General features: G+C 30.2%; 1 pseudogene; it reads left to right on the forward strand.

The window, feature by feature from the left end:
- Positions 1–4,548: 4,548 nt before the first annotated feature.
- On the forward strand, positions 4,549–10,152 carry LOC132057465 (fatty acyl-CoA reductase 2, chloroplastic-like; annotated as a pseudogene).
- Positions 10,153–12,635: the final 2,483 nt, after the last annotated feature.

Below are 12,635 nucleotides of genomic sequence, written 5' to 3' on the forward strand. Positions count from 1 at the left end.
GTAAACAATAAAACTTAAATCAAGTATTATCATACACAGAACATGATTAAAATTGATCCAAGAAAATATATTTCCTTCTATCTTGTCTATTGTTATAGGTTTTCTACTACTGCTTCTTTCTTTCACAAATTAAGAAAATCAATTACCTTGATATTTTATTCCACAACCACTATAACGTGGTTTCGAGCGAAATAGGCAATGGGCTTGGCCGACTTCTTTCAGGAATAGCCTCCTAATTCACTTATTCAATTAACCGCTTTGTTTTATTTAAAAATTAACCACTTCGTCAAATACTATATTTACCAACTTATACCTTATATGTGTAAAACTCATATTCCTATAAATAAACTATTCACATATAAAACTCATATTCCTATAAATAAACTATTCACACATATTAAATAAATATTTTTCAAAAAAAAAGTACTCGCCAATTAAATCACCGTGCCACCAATTCCCGCAAGTCAAGAATACCCTTTAAAACTACGAAAAGGGTATTTTAGCGAAAACGAGTTCAAAAGTGCTAAACGACCAAACGGGTCGTTACACAACTATACCTCTGATCCAAATAAAATGGAGTCGAATATATGAATCACCACTTATCACGTTACTCCATACCAATATTATGTCTCATACCAATATTATGCAGATAATAAAGAGTATCAAAATTTTAATATATTTTCTACACGTATAAATCTCTGAAAACTCAAGATGTCCGTCTTACTAAAAGGGTGCTGATCTGATTAGGTTCCGTTTATTTTCATTTAATGATAGTCTGAATCAATCTAAATAATTCGGATTTTCGTGCATTAAGTAGACTTTTTTTTTTTTTTTTTTTGGAAGAAAATTAAATAACCTTCTTTCCCCGGGTGCAAAAGGTCTATACTCGCATTTATTTTCTTTTCAAAACTGTTCACGATTAATTCTTAGGTAGACCTACTATTCACATTTCTTCGGTCTCTACAAGCATTTACTACCTTTTTTGATTCACATTGTGCTTTGGTAGTTACAATAGGAAAAATAGGAATTGGTTATGAAAATCATCACTAATATGTTGTTAATTAAATAGCTCATAGCTAAAAAGACTATGATAATCCATCACTATTTCGTCGTTTTTTATTGTTTAGTGAATCCCAACAACTCTCTAACCCGATTACTCGGATTCGCGTCGAGCAATGGCAGAACCGTGAGTTTTATCAAGGGGGGTACTCAAAAAATTAGAACATGTGACATAAAGCAATTTCTGAAACTACCTTTTCCACTACAATGAAAACTTCCTTATGTTGAGGGATTCAAATGTTTTTGTATATGTGCAAAGTATTATCTTTGCCCTATTTACCAAAAACGCTATTCAAATGAAGAAGATTCAGTTGAACTCTCTTCGAAGGTTGTGTTCCGCCACAAGTGTCGAATAAAGTCACTATGGAAGTAAAACGCTCCCCATCAAAATGAACTTAATTTCTCCAATATAAATGGAGAAGACATTAGATCATATCCCATAGCCTATTTATTCTGGGGAATAGAGATTGTACAAAAGGTAGAATCATTTAATTAACCTTCGAAAATCTACATCGCATTTATAAAAATGCAATAGTTACGTCTCAGTTCTAAATAAGTTGAGGTAAGCTATAAAAACCCTCACTGATTATGTTATTCCTTTTAAACTCGTCTCATGCTAGTATTATGCACATACAAATAAAAGGGTGCCTTAACCAAATATATCTAAGCTACAAGAGTTTTTAGAATTTTCGTTTACTTGTCAAATTTATTTGTCTTTAAGATCTTTGTACGCATTTTAAGAAAGATATTCAGAGTATGATTTTGTTTTTTTCAACTAACGGTGGTCTGAGTATTTACTCGAATTTCTGTCCATTAAATGCAATTTTTTTTTTATAACCAACTAGTTTTAATAAGTTTGGATCGTTCAAATTTGTACGTAGTCTTAAGTCTTAACCATGGAGAAAAAAAGGGGTTCATTCTAGCTTCGAGAGCTAGCAAATAAGTAATGGTATAGGTATTTTGGAGTTTCTTTTTTAAGGAAATAACTTTATTCAGTAGCGGATTTAGGTGGTTGATTATGAGTTCACGTGAATTCAGTAATTTTGCTTCGATCCTAAAATATATATATATATATATATATATATATATATATATATATATATATATATATATATATATATATAAAAGTTCTATTAGATACTTATATTTGATTGGTAAATCCAATTATTATTATTATTGTATTGGGGAATTTATGCCCCCGGGTAGAGGCTCCTAGACGGACGCATGAGGACCCGGGTAGCTCGTTACGGTTGGCTTCCATTCCCACCAACTCACGTCATGTCTGTCAGCTTCGATTTGCGTTCTGCAACATAGGGAAATGTTGGCACCGTAGAAACGTCACGTCACTTGTACTTTAGGCCGGGTTGAAAAGTCTAATTTGGCTTGTATAAGAATAACTTAGGGGGGAAGGAAGGATCATCTCCTCTTTGAGACTTGTAACCCTAGCAACTTATGCTCTCAAGCTTGTGTATTCAGAAAACTCTTGAATACAATTTTCAATCTTTGTTTATATTATTTTACATAGCTCACATCCAAATTTTCTTGATCTGTAAGCCTATAGTGTTGAATTTCTATATTCGTGGAAATTTTGGATCGGATACAGCCCACTTGTCTTTAAATCCTACGAAACAACAAATTTAACTAGTATTCCTAAAATTAATTTTTACTGGAAAACAATTATAGTATTAATTTAAAATTACCGAAAAAATTCATAAACTTTAAATCACAAATTTTCCTTTGAATTTGATCATAAATTTGCCTTTTAATTTATTGTCACGGTTTCTACAGGGTTAGTTTCATTTAATTTGCCTAGAAGAGTTCTCTACTAGCATTTATTTTCTTTCCAAAATTGTTTACGGTTAATACTTAGGTAGACGTGCTATTCACAATTCTTTAGTCTCTGCAATTATTTACGACGTCTTGAAATTCACCATGTCTTGGTACCAGGTTCACATGAACCCAATATACCAAGATCATATGAACCCAATATTTTTAGTGCGGAGTATAAATTTTATGTGTAAAAATTCATTAAAATTGTAATAAAGAGTAGATATAAACCTATAACCTAAAAAATATACTTAGTCCAATATTAAATGATGAACCAACACAGCTTAAATTTGAATTGACATATGAATTTATCTACAGCTGTAAATGTCAAATTAAAAGTTAGGTGTCAAAAAATTCATAAAACGGCCAGAATGATTTTTGGAGTAAATAGCTATAAAAATAACTTACGTGACAAACAAAAAAAGAAGAAAATGATTTTACTACATAATTTTAATAGTTGAATGACCATTCGAACAATAAGGGGTCGTTTGGTTGGAAACAAGTTAGAGATAACTCGTAGCAGTAATTATCTCGGGATTAGTTGACCCTCTCGGGGATAAAAGTACGCAATGCGGGATAACTAATATTATATCACCATTTTATCTCAACTAAACGTGAGATAAATTCATCTCACATATAATTTCGGAATTATTTATTCTTATTCCTTGTACCAAACGAGCCCTAATTGCACTAAAAACATTTTCACACCGTTAATTGCTTATAGAGTGCAAGTAGGCCAACATACAACCGTCCAATACTTTCTCGGTTTTAGCATAGGGTCTAAAACGAGCCTATCTGAGTTATTGTCTCTACTCTAGTGAGTGCAATTTCATTAAATATGTGTTATCTTTGGCCGTTTAAATTTTTAGATGAGATGATTACACACGGTTATATCGGAGCACACGAATGTTCTAGATTTGAGTCTCACTGTCACCTATTATCTTGATCTATTACAAAGATCAAGCTTGCATATGAAGTCATTATTTAGGTAATTAAATGTGTGTTCTTTCTAACAATTTTATTATTTAGATGAGATGATTACACACTTTTCCGAAACAAGTGAACTTCCTAGAGTCTCACCGTTGTCGTCCATTATCTTGGCTGACAAAGGCATATCCAAAATTTGAAGTTTATGAATTTTGGCAACCCCTCATTTGTCGTCAAACCCCTAATCCATTTATGCTCTCTTGGGTTGCAGCTTATTATATGTATATATTTAATGGATTTCTCAATATATATCTGAGACTAGCGCTAAATAATAAACTATATATTTGCTTAAATGTTGACCCATACAAAAGAATTAGAGTCGAGGGACATGTTGAAAATATTATTAAGTAATTAAAAAATATTCAATCTAACAATTTAAGTTTTTAGACGAGATCGACACACGCTTTAACCATCTCTCTCCGCTAAAAAAAAAACAAAGATACATAAAGATTTACTTAGCAATGTAACAATTCAAATTAAACAGTCATAGGAAAAAAAGATATGGTCAACAGTATTACTGATACTCATCATGTGGTAGTTGCTAGCTGATGGTAAAATACAAGCACACAACCAAACAGCAGATTTTATTAGTTGTCTTTACATTCTCTAGCTAGCTCTATAAATAAAGAAGATTATTTAGTTCCTATCCCACATCTTCTCTTCTTGTTCTTTTTTGCCAATTGCCAATATGCTTCTCTTCAAAAGTATTTTGCCTCTTGATACAAGGGAACCAACTAAATTATTTTCTAAAAATTATCTTACTCTTAGCTTTGAATGTAAATTTTCATCCTTTGAGAATGAAAAAAGAAGAGGGGAAAAAATAACATGTTTGTCTTCATTTTTTTCTTTTCCTCATGATAACATGTTTCACTTAAAGCAGTCACTAATGTCGCAGCCATAACCATGGAGGAAGCTCAAAAAGCCAATAACGGTATAGGGATTCTTGAGTTTTATGAAGGGAAGAACATTCTTGTTACTGGTGCTACAGGGATTTCCTATTACGAATGTTATTTTAGTTATATAACTCTTTCGTGAAAAAATTTTGATATATTTAATTAACTAGCTAGAAGATTCTTGTCACTGGTGGTACAAGGTTTATGGCAAAAGCTTTACTTCATTTAATTAGTTAGCTTTAGAGAATCCATTTGCATTTGGTATCTTAGGAAAATTAATGAGTAGACTATTCACATTCCCTAAAGGGCCCAATGAATTCCTAACTCGAATTAGGGTATCAATTTTTTTTTTTGTGTAACATATTTGACCAATATTTGGGCCTAATACCCCTCTTACCCTCGGGCCCAAAAATAATGATTTTGTTTTATAGCCACTAAAAACAACTACGAAGATATATACGAATGTTATTATATATACACTTTATATATATAGCTCTTTCCATTTATTATACACATATGATATGATTTTTTTTTTTTACATATACAATAGTGATACATATTATATACCACAATGATACGGTTTCTATAATATATTTTTTATACGTATAGTACACTTTTTATACAAGACTGATACAGTTTATATACACATCTTTGGAATTATATATACACTTTCTATACAAAAATGATACATATTATATACAAAAAAATGATATTTTTTTCTTCTATTGAAATTATAATGATACATATTATATACAAAAATGAGACCTAGGAGATTCTTTATACGGTTTCACTGGTGGTACATATTTTATCTGGCAAACATTTTTGTGTTTGGGTTTTTATTTAATTAATTAAGTTTTTTGGATGAGAGTTGTTTAATTGTAACATTTTAGTATCTTAGGAAAATGAATGAGTAGACTATTCACATTTTTTTTTTTTTTAGTCTGAGTAAACTATTTCACATTTATTTGGATCCACACATATAAGGTACGTTTTAAATTTACAATATTTTCTTAGTTTCGGATTTAAATTATATAGATACACCAACATTATAAAAGCTTTTTCTATACAGGTGCAGCTTTACTTTTCTATATAACCATGGCGTTGGTTTTACTCTAATTAATTTTTAAATGACCTGATATTAATGTATTTCAGATTTTTGTAAGATTACAAAATATGATGGTACCAAAGCATATAGTAAGAAACAATAAACACCAAAATTGTAAAGACTTGCTTAGTTTTTATTATTTATCATCAGCTTTAATTTCTTCATTGTAACATACTTTACAAAAAACAACAATTGTTTTTCTTGCAGCTCTGATTGAAAAGATGCTGAGAACAATACCAAAAATAAACAAGATCTACATACTCATCAGGGCAAAGGATAAAGGAGCTGCATTTGACAGATTAACAAGTGAAGTATGTTTAAATATGTTTTCTTACTACGAAAAAAATAAAAAATAAAAATGGAACTAGTTGCTACTCCTATTCAATAACATATTAGTGACAGATTGTAAAGAATCCTGCGAGATACCGGCTATTTAGCGACGAAGTTCGTAGCTAATTTCTTTTTATTTTGTAATTAATTGTGAAATAATTATTTATATACCTTCTCTTGTCATCAGATTATAGAGTCAAAATTATTCAAATGCCTAGAAGAAATGCATGGTGAATATTATAAGCCATTCATACTAAACAAAATCGTTCCTGTGATTGGAAATATATATGAGCCAAATCTTGGTATGGATATTATTACTGCTCAACAAATTGCTGAAGAAACTGATTTGATCTTTGACTCTGCAGCAAACACTACATTTGATGAGAGGTTCTTCTTCTTTTTTTTTCCTATAAATTATTATTTATAGAGGATAGACATATTAACAAATTTTTTTGTATGAATTTTGTGTTATTAACTTATAACTCCCTTGTGATATTTTTTTTTTAGGTATGATTTAGCTCTTGATGCTAATGTGAATGGTCCATATCAACTCATGATGTTTGCCAAGAAATGCAAGAAACTTAAACTTCTTATGCATTATTCCACAGGTATGCATTTGAATATTAATTCTTCAATAAAACATATGTTTTCATTTGTTTATATATATATATATATATATATATATATATATATATATATATATATATATATATATATATATATATATATATATATATATATATATATATATATATATATATATATCTTCAATAAAACAATATAATTTGTTTTGTATATCATTATTGGTTATAGAGATTTATATTTGTCACACACACACAACATATAGAACTTTTAACACCACCACCTTAAGTTGACTTCCAACAAGAAGTTAAATCTTACATTGCAAGCATGATATGATAACATAAAACAAAATTGAGTAATAAAATAATCTGCTATAACTAGTTATATTGAACTAATGGTATAAAGATTTTTACGTGGTTAGTGCATATACATAAACTCTTTCCAGATATGATATGCATTTAATTATACCATAATGAATTAACTTATTTATTTTCTTTGAAGCTTATGCCAATGGAGAAAGAGAAGGGTTAATCTTGGAGAAACCTTTTACCATGGGAGAAAGCATAACAAAGGAGAAAGTCACTTCAATTTCTCCCTTTACTAATTTTCCATTACTGCATGCTGACAATGAATTGGACTTAGTCTCAAAATTGAAGAACAATATTACAAACATTGGCTTGGAGCAAATAATGAAGGATTTAGGAGTTGAAAGGTATTTTCTCTCATTATTACTACTAAAAACTCACAAATTTTAGATAATTTTTCTAGAGAGGTCCATCGGAAATATGAAATTTCCGACAAAATGTTCATCAAAAAGACATCGACGGGCCAATTTCCGAGGGATTCCTCTCAAAAAAGATTTTCATGAGAACTCGCGTGTTTTTAATAGTTGACGACATAAGAAAAAAGTTCACTTTTTACTATTAATTAATGTTTATTTAATTAAATAGGGCAAAGTTTTATGGATGGCAAGATACATATGCATTCACAAAGGCAATTGGTGAAATGATGATAAATAGCATGAGAGAGGAAATACCAATACTTATTCTTCGTCCCTCAATGATAACAAGTAGTTATAAAGAACCTTTTCCAGGATGGATACAAGGATTCAGGTGCCAATAACATATCAAAAAATATCTTCTTTGTTTGTAGAATTTTATTTTAACAAGGAATATTGTTTCTTACTTTTATTGTTGTCTCTCTGTCTATCTCTCTTAGGGTAATCGACCCTTCAGTTTTTCTATATGGAAAAGGGGACCTCCCAGGATTCATTGGTGATCCAGATACTCTTGTTGATGTGGTAAGTATACTTTTTTGTGGGAAATTTTCAAAAAGGTATAGCTTTTTAAATTATTTACGCCACGTATCCCAACATATAATATTATACAACATTATATCTGGGGGGAAGCATTATGCATAATGTATCAACCTTGTATAAAGTGTATAATAGTGTATAAAAAGTATTTATACAAAAATATAGGCTAAATTGGGTGTTTATACTCAAGCTATAGGCTTCGTGACGCAAATATTTTCAAAAATAGACATAGTGCGTAATTTTCCCTACTTTTTTGTTCTATTGCTTTTAGTTTTATAATTATATTGCGTTGAACTGTGTGATCATCTCATTTATAAACTTAATATATTAGCAGAGAACTCACTTTTATTTACTGAAGTATATCTTTAAGACGACCCTTGACATGCGGGGCCTATTCTTTTTCCATGAGTCAAACACGTATCTCTTTAATGATGGGAGGCGGTGAAACTTGAACTCTGGACCTCTGTCCAATATGATGCATATTGAAGTGTACGACCATCTCATTTAAAAGTTTAAGCTATTAGCTTATAATACATTTTTATTTACTTGATTATATTGCCAATACGATGTCCCTTTACATGATGGACATATTCTTTTTTCATGGGCCAAAAACATGGAATTTCTCTTTAATAATGGGCCACGGTAAGACTCAAACTCAAGACCTCTGCCTGCTGTTATACCATATTGAAGTGTGTGACTATATATCTAAAACTTTAAGCTATTAGATGGAACATACTTTTATTGACTTAATTATATCTCTAACGGTTAGGATCTAACAATAATAATAATTTACTTTTTTGCATTATCTGACCACTTCTTCACTTTATTTAGGTTCCAGTTGATCTGGTTGTAAATGCAACAATTGCTGCTATTGCAAAGCATGGATATTTGCAAACTCCAGAGCTAAATGTCTATCATTTAGCATCAACATTTGTGAATCCTTTCTCATTATATCAACTTTTCAACTCTTGCTATGAATATTTCAATTCATTTCCTTTTGTTAACTCAAAAGGAGATAAAATTGAGGTTAAGGAGATGAAATATTTTGACAATATATCAGACTTTTCAAATTACATTTTGGAGGAACTATCCAAGCAGCATAGAATACAAGATCTAACTGAAAAAGAGTTATTGAAGATTCAAATGCGACTTAAAAGGAAAGTGGAATATTTGAAGCACTTCATGAAGCTCTATGAACCATATGCTTTCTACAAAGGATGGTATGATATTTCCTAATTTATATGCATCGATGGTGTAAATCATCTTTTACTTTCAGGTCACTCCAAATATATTTATAAAAAAATTTCATAAAATTTGAATTTATAGTTTTGAAAATAAGGCGAATTACCTACTACTCTATATATAAAGTTGACCTAATATAAAAATTATTTACTCTGTTGATGAAAATAGAAAAAGAGTGTCATTCTCTATTCAAGGGTCTATATCACCCTAAATATATATTTTTACAAAATCATAATTATTATTTTATATGTTTCATTTTATGTAGCAACTTTTTCTTTTTTGGTTTAAATTTATTTGTAAAAAAGGAACATTTATACATAGGAAAACAATTAAACTTTACATTTATACTTAATGACAAGCTTTTATAATCATATAAATATCATGGTATGTACGAATCACAAGTAAAAATCTTTTTTTAGAACTCCGATGCCAATCAAATATCACCACATAATAGAGTAAATTTTGTTTGTGCTCATCAATTTTTTCTCTCTTTTTTTTCTTTTTGCTAGGTTTCACATTGGCAATATGAGGAATTTAATGGAAGAGATGTCTGAAGAAGAGAGAAGAAGCTTTGAGATTGATGCATCAAAGATAAATTGGAGAGATTATTTAACAGGAATTCACATTCCTGGTGTGAGAAAAAATGTATTGGAAGGCAAAAGAGTACCTATGTAGGGGAAAGATAAAATTAACATTATGTTGTCCTTGTGTCACTAGGGGTGTACAAGAGTTGGTTTGGTTTGATTTTTATCACAATCAAACCTAATTAACTATATCAGTTTGGTCAATTCGATTTTGTTTGTTTTTTTTTTTTTTTTTTTTTTTTTTTTTTTTTGTGGTGTTCTCGATTTGCTGTGAACACACCTATGTGTCACAAACTTCTTGTTTCCTTTGTTGTGAAGGGAAAGAAATGGAACTAGTTAAGAAATTTCATTTGAAAGAGTTGTATTGTGTGCTTTTACCCTATAAAAACATGGGATAAAAGGCTTTGGTATAATCGTGAAATGGCATGAGTCTATGCCAACATTAAGTCGTATATAATTGCTCTCGGTTAATAATTGGGGTTGAATTTATCGTTGAACTATGTCAAATGGTATAAATTTGTTCTCGGTTAATAATTAGAAAACTCAAACGTTGTCACCGTTATTGAAATGGATTAGATTTGCACTTTTTTTTTTTTTAGCATCTGATTAAAAGTTGAAAAAGAAAAATCTTTATTGCTACTCAAAAGCACGTATTTCTTCACTAAAAGCATGGTCAAATACCTTCATTTTAAAATTAAAAAAATACCTTCATTTAAGTATTTAACACTTTTACTTTTCAAAAGTTTGACCGTACATGTTATTAATCAAATAGTATTTATAATTAATAATTACCTTAGTTTTTTAACTGAGTATATCAAAGTCTTGAAAGACACTTATTTTGGACAGGAGAAAATAATTTTACTGTTTGTTGACCTGTATACTTTCTTAAAGCCTTATTGGGCAGCAGCAAAACAGACACAACAACCTTGAAGAAGTATTCATTGATGTAAGGGCATTTGCTTCTGATATCTTTGAATTTTTAGTTATTGGCAGTTCAGTTCATTAGCTTTTGTCAGCCTGTGATAGGCTTTGACAAAAAATGCTGGACATATAAGCTAAGTGTCACTGTGTCAAGGTTTAATTAGGTATTCAATGTCCATGCACTCTATAGGTGAATTATATAGAGTTTATGATATGAAGATGTACGGACACCATTATCTTAACATCACGTTAAGCTAAACTATCAATGACGAACGAGGGATAATCTTCATAGCGATAGTTTGATATGCCAAATATTGTTGTAGTCTAATACATAGAGGTTAATATTATTCTAACTTAGATTGATAGAGCAGTGGTCAGTTTTATGCAAAATATATGAATGGTTGCAGGATCGATTCCGGGTTATTTGTGCTTACCATTTTTTGGGGATAAAGACACAAAAAAGTATGATTAACAAAATACCCTAATGGAAAGCAACTATTTGATTCATTAAAGCTTATGCCCATGGAGGAAGAGAAGGATTAACCTTGGACCAAGTATACTTATGTTTGTAAGAGTGCACAGCTAAATATATAACACTGTTTCAAATTATATACACGTATATATACAAAAAAATTCTCGAAGTTAACGAGTGCACGTGGCCTCCTATCTCACCATGTGGGTCCGCCTCTGGGTGAGATTATATAGAGTTTATGTTCTGTCAGCATATAGATTTTTTATACCATCACGTTAAGTTGACTTACAGCAACAAGTGAATCTTCATAGCAAGCTTGATATGATAATCTGAAAAATAGAGTAATAAACCTGCTATAACTAGTTAAATTGAACTGATGGTATAAAGATTATTGCATGTTTTGATGATTGTCAAACTATGAAGAACTAGAATGAGACACGGTCCTCGATATTATGGTATTCTTCGTATTTGGTATGCATTTTTAAAAAGTTTGGTTTCCCTCGGTATTCATAAAGAAAATAAGAATACCTAATACCATACCGAAGTATATAAGCAACATGTTACAAGGTTTTTGAAGGTATCTTAGTAAAATAAATTACAACAAAAATATATAAACTAGTATTATCCAAGACAAACTAATTGTTTAAATGTTGGAACTTTGAAACTATTCTCAAGTTCTAAATATCTTTTTTGAGTTTTGTCATTTATGAATCGTAAACCTTGTACTTTCTCTTTAAATTTTTACATGTGTAAGGTATTTAGTATATAATAATTGAGGATGTTTCTTAAATAGCTCGAGTGATAATTCTAGGCTAGATTTAGTGCAAGTGTATTAGTGTGTGGGACAAGAGTTAGTCACATGTTGAATTCTTAAAGGGTGCCTTTGAGTGGTACACTTTAAAAGGCTAAAGTGAGTTTATTGTATTAGTTTCCTTGGCTATTTTTAGTCAAGTGGAGGTATTTGTACCGTACCGAATATCAAATATCATGAGAGACTATGGGAGTTAGTTCCTAGTTAATAGCATTATTGTAAATGATGTAGCACCCCTTTACCGAAATGGGATGATTTACCCTTATTTTTAAACAAAAGCAAATTTAACATCTACGTTCAAATGAAATGTGTTTAATAAGATATTCACATAATTTTTTTCAAATAAGACAAATATGAACAAGTTTTGCATACCAGTGTGTCACATGGATCACGTACAACTGGTTAAAAGTATGCAAAATGAACATGCTCATGCAAATGTGATCTTCATTTAAGCTTCCAAATAGTCTAACACTTTTTACTTTTCAAAAGGTTGACCGAAACATGCTA

Source organism: Lycium ferocissimum, chromosome 5 (genome assembly GCF_029784015.1).
Source record: "Lycium ferocissimum isolate CSIRO_LF1 chromosome 5, AGI_CSIRO_Lferr_CH_V1, whole genome shotgun sequence".
Classification (NCBI taxonomy): Eukaryota; Viridiplantae; Streptophyta; class Magnoliopsida; order Solanales; family Solanaceae; genus Lycium; species Lycium ferocissimum.